Genomic DNA, 5,289 nt, shown 5'->3' with positions numbered 1-5,289 from the left:
CTGCAACTGAAACTCTGTAGTTCCAAGTTGGCCTGAAATTCACAGCTATTCTCCTATCTCTGCCTTCTGAGTGTTGGGATTAAAGGCATATGCCACCACAACAGTGAAAATCTATAAATATTTCTGTTCTAGACACGTTATATATTTCCATTTCATAAAGAAAAATAGGGAATGGATATTTTAAATACTATAAAATGGTTTCATTTTGCGAATTGTCTCTGAATTGTATGTTCTGTTCATTTGAAACATCTCCAGTACGATAGCCATACTTATCTGTAATCCTATCCCAATTTATCCTCCCACATGCTTTTTACACTGGTTTCTCTGTGCAACAGCCATGCAAGACTACTTAATTACTATTCCAACTTAAAATACTGATGCACTCTACTGTCAACTCTACAATGTCACCTTCTCTCATACACACCTAAAATTCCACTTCCTTAAGGACACATTCTTGGGTCTTTGTTACTCTAAAGTTAATGTCCTTGTCTCCCTTTGTGTTATGAATGCCTAGAGGATCAGTCTCTCTCTCATTATATCTGCGCATTTGCTTTTGTGAGTATATGGTAAATCTAGTCTTTCTCACCTACTGCACTGATTAGGAATTGGATTCAGCCTCGTCCTCAACTTCCTTAAATACTCATGCTCAATATAGATATACTAATTTCAAACACTGTTTAATTTCAAATGAATTTAGAGTTTATTGTCTTTGGAATTGATTGAATTCCTGAAATGGCTAAGTTATTAACTTACATAGTAAGCATAACACATTCATTTTAATTTGACTTTTGAAAGTCCAATAATTTAAAAATGAGCATTATGTACTTGAAAATGAAAGTTTTGTAACTCTATTTCCTAGATATGCTAAACTTGGTGAAGTCAGTCTTTTTGGAGTGCCTACTCTTCTTAAAGATTTAAGTTTGTGTACATCTATGCACTCTGCTTGTGACTGCACTCTGGTCATCTATATGCCAAAAGGCCTTAGAGACCTCACATGTATCTAGCTTGACTCATGGAGGGTTATAAAAAAATGTGAAGTAACATTTGGGGCTGGAGAGGTGGCTTAGCAGTTAAGGCACTTGCCTGAAAAGCCAAAGGACCTCGGTTCAATTCTCAAGATGGCACATGAATCTAGAGTTGGTTTGCAGTGGCTGGAAGCCCTGTCGCACCCTTTTTCTCTCCCCCCCTCTCTCTCTCTCTCTCTTGTTCTCGCTCTGCCTCTTTCCCTCTCTCAAATAAATAAATAAAAATAATTTTAAAAACTTTGAAGTAACATTTAAAAACTGAGATATATTATATCACATTTAGACTTCTACCTTTCTCAAAAAACTTCAAAGCCAGTGGGGCGTAGTGGCACACACCTTTAATCCCAGCACTCAGGAGGCAGAGGTAGGAAGATTGTGAGAGTTCAAGGCCACCCTGAGACTACATAGTGAATTCCAGGTCAGCCTGAGCTACTGTGAGACCCTACCTTAGAAAACTGAAAATAAAAAAAAATAATAATAAAAAAAACCCTCAAAGTCTAAGATTTCTGGGCCAACATACCTGCCAAGTTGCAGATATGGAGTGTATGCCTATAAACTCACTCTCTGACACCATCCTGTGTGGAATCTCTAGATTGCCTTTTGGCCCTTCTAAAGATATGGGCCTGGTCAACATAATTAATCCCTGGTTTGTTTAATTTTTCTCCTGAAATGTTATAATATTAAAAGCTAGACCTTGAGCATAACTATGAACATTATTTTCATTTTGTTTTATTATATGGACTTTTAAATTTTCCCAGATGTATCCTCTTGTCACAGGAATGAAAAGACATATTAATATATCCCCCTAGGTTAGAGAACCTGTAACTTCCAGGTAAAAGCGAATACCAGGAAGATCCAGGAAATCTCTGTGTGATAGAAAAATGAGGTACCTAACCAGCATGTGTGTCATCTGGTCACATCTTCCTGGGACCTGCAGACCTTATAGAGGACTTGAGGCATCGGATGTGAGTACTGAGCTCCCTTCCTGCCTGAGGAGCACTCTCCTGGTGGATTCTGTAGACACTGAGGAGACTCCTAAATTCTTAAAGAAGAAAATATGAGCAGCTTAAACCCATATGCATATATTGTTATTCCTTTTGCCTTATAAGCCCAGTGAAATTTGATGAAGACCGGGCAGAAAGAATTAAGAGCCTCAGGGTCAGGAAGTGTATCCTGAGGAATGGCCCCACAGTGGATGCAGGTGTGGTAAAGGACCACAAGAAAAGTAAGCTACTGGAAAATCACCAATGTGCCATTTGTTCATTCAGTAACATTCACAATTAGTAATGGAAACATGGCAAGTACAGAGCACAAGGACCACCATTAACACAGTTAGAATTTGTTGTGACATTACTTTATCCACAAAATAATTAAAAATCCTAATCTGACATTGAAGAATAAAAGCAAGCATAGTTATGCTTTATTCTTATATTGAAAATATCATTTCAGACAGTGATTCCATTTTTTAGAAATACTTTAATATGTTTTTCATTGGTATTATACCTTTATTTCCCAGGAAATGATATCATTAGCATCAGAAAGAAATCTATGGCAAATACAAGTTACTTTCTAGGGCATCCCTGTTAAGTTACAAATATTTAAAACTATTTGTCAAATTTGACCTATTATGCAATTTTTTCATTTTATCTGTGATTTTTAATCATCAGGAGAGATAATTATAATAAACCCATTGAGCTTGGAAAAAAATCCATCAAATGATTAGAAGGTAGGTCTTGAACCATCTGCTGTTGTTAAAGCTATAGAGTTAATATTTCATTATACTACATTACAAGTTTATATCTGAACAATTCTTAAAATTAGTATTCATACACACCAATATTATAACCAGTTAGATGAAACAGACATACTTGGGAATACTAATGTTCTGAAAGATGTTTCCAATAGGTTTATAAAGGTCTGTGTTTAGGTAACTTCCTAACCCTCCAATGCAGATAAGTGGGATCATTCATACAGAAGGGTGACTTGCTTCAAATCTGGGGTCTGAGCAGTGGCAGGAATGCATCTTTCCTCAGCCTCTTAGTCAGTTTCATTTATATTAGTCTCATATTTGTTCACTTATGCTCATTCACATTCATCTTTGAACACTGAGACAAGATGTCTTGATCTGCTGAGCTAGAAAACACATCTCTAAGTCAATGTGTAAAATACTCATTTATATCGCCACCAAAGAACAACCTGACAAAGAAAATACTGCTATGTGGGATATGGGTGACCATAATTGCTACACTTGACAGAAGACACACATGCATATTTAGATGAACTTCAAAACCTTGTGCTCGAATGTGATTGCACTCTCTACACTTGGAAGTCCAGAAACAACCATTCATCAGACTGTCTTCTTAGGGAAATGTTTACATTTGTCAGATGAGATGGGAATGTAATATTCATAAAGCCTTCTACATTGTGATTAAGAAAGTCCATTTTCTAAATGTAATTGAATCTATACTTTATACTAGGACCTGGGATTATTTTTTCAATCTCTAAAAAGAAAGGATTTCTCTTATTTGAAGTTTTCAAGATTGCTCTCCTGACTAGGGTTTTTGAATTTCAATCTTGGCTGTTCCTATTCATCATTTACATGGGAAACCCAAGTGTATAAATTTGGAGAAGTTACTATCTTTATATATGTTTTTGAAAGAATGAAAATTACAGGTATTAGTATATGTCAAAATGATTCTATAAAATCCAGGGTCAGCAATAGTAAGATCTGTAATCTGAGAGGATTAAAAGGAGAAATAAAATAATATGAAGAAAAACTTTCCAAAGCTGGTCTGTACTTGACCTTCTGAAAAGTCTATTAACAAGGATTTAAAAAGTCTGTGAAGGCCAGGTGTGGTGGTGCAGGCCTTTAATCCCAGCACTGGGGAGGTAGAGCTAGGAGGATTGCTGTCAGTTCAAGGCCACCCTGAGATTACATAGTGAATTCCAGATTAGCCTGGGATAGAGTGAGACCCTAACTTGAAAAACAAAAAAACAAAAACAAAACAAAACAACAACAAAAAAGTTTGTGAAGTATCCAGGCTGTGTTGCCCCCAAAGCAGCTGCAGCTCCCTCTGGCCGGGGCAGGAGGCCTCCCCTGGGCTGCAGCCCACAGCCCACTTCCCACTTCCTGGCCTCCAGAGGGGCTGTGAGTGTGCTGCAGGGAGTCCAGCTGCCTGGAGACGAGGATTGGCATCTGGATGGAAGGAGAACAGAGAAGCCCTTGTGTGGCGGGGGCCAGGTGGGGCCAGGGGGCACTGTGGGCTGTCCCCTTGCCAATCTGGGCATTAGTTTTGGGGGTAACATCCTGAACCCTCTGGTTTAGGGTGAGTGGCTTGGCAGGAAGCAGGTCTGGATACTTCCACCATCAACTCCACAGTAGATGTTGATGCCCAAGAAGAACTGGAATGTCATTTATGAACTCCTGTTTAAGGAGGGGTGATGGTGGCCAAGAAGGTCATCCACATGCCCAAGCACCCCGAGCTAGCAGATAAGAGTGTACCTAACCTTCATGTCATGAAGGCCATGTAGTCTCTCAAGCCCTGAGGGTACATGAAGGAACAGTTTGCCTGGAGGCATTTCTACTGGTATGTTACCAACAAGGACATCTCTGTGATTACCTCCACCTAAAATAGTGCCTGCCACCCTGCGCCCCAGCCATCCTGAGCCTGGCAGGCCCAAAGTAGCTTGCAATACTCACCAGAGGGGAGGCTGACAGAGACACCTATAGACAGGAGCACTGTGCCCCCTGGTATGGACAAGAAAGTGGAGAATGGCACTGGGTTGGCAACTGAGTTCCAGTTTAGAGGTGGTGGATTTGGTTGTGGATTTGGTTGTGGATGTGATCAACCACCTAAGTAAAGTTGAAGAGGATTATTTTGTTTTGAATAAGTTTGTAGCCAGGAAAAATAAGAAAAGTTTGTGAAGGGCTGGAGAGATGGCTTACCAGTTAAGGCTCTTGCCTGCTAAGCCTAAGGACCCATGTTCAACTCTCCAGATCCCACCTAAGCCAAATGAACAAAGGTGAGGCAGGAGCAAGTTCTCACATGTCCACTAGATGGTGTAAGTGTCTGGAGTTCATATACAGTGACTGAGACACTGACACACCACACCAATATTTATTCTCTCTCTCTCTCTCTCTCTCTCTCTCTCTCTCTCTCTCTCTCTCTCTCTCGGTCTCTCAGTTAAAAAAAAAAAAAGGTAGTGAAGATGACTTAAAGTGCTCTTTGATGCAGTTCAGCTTAAGAGGTTTTCTGTTAGATCT

General features: G+C 39.5%; 1 pseudogene; it reads left to right on the top strand.

The window, feature by feature from the left end:
- The first annotated feature begins 4,407 nt into the window (after positions 1-4,407).
- Positions 4,408-4,886, top strand: LOC123461732 (annotated as a pseudogene).
- Positions 4,887-5,289: the final 403 nt, after the last annotated feature.

The sequence above is a fragment of the Jaculus jaculus genome, chromosome 6, assembly GCF_020740685.1.
Source record: "Jaculus jaculus isolate mJacJac1 chromosome 6, mJacJac1.mat.Y.cur, whole genome shotgun sequence".
NCBI classification, from domain to species: Eukaryota; Metazoa; Chordata; class Mammalia; order Rodentia; family Dipodidae; genus Jaculus; species Jaculus jaculus.
This window is presented reverse-complemented; position numbering and strand designations above follow the sequence as displayed.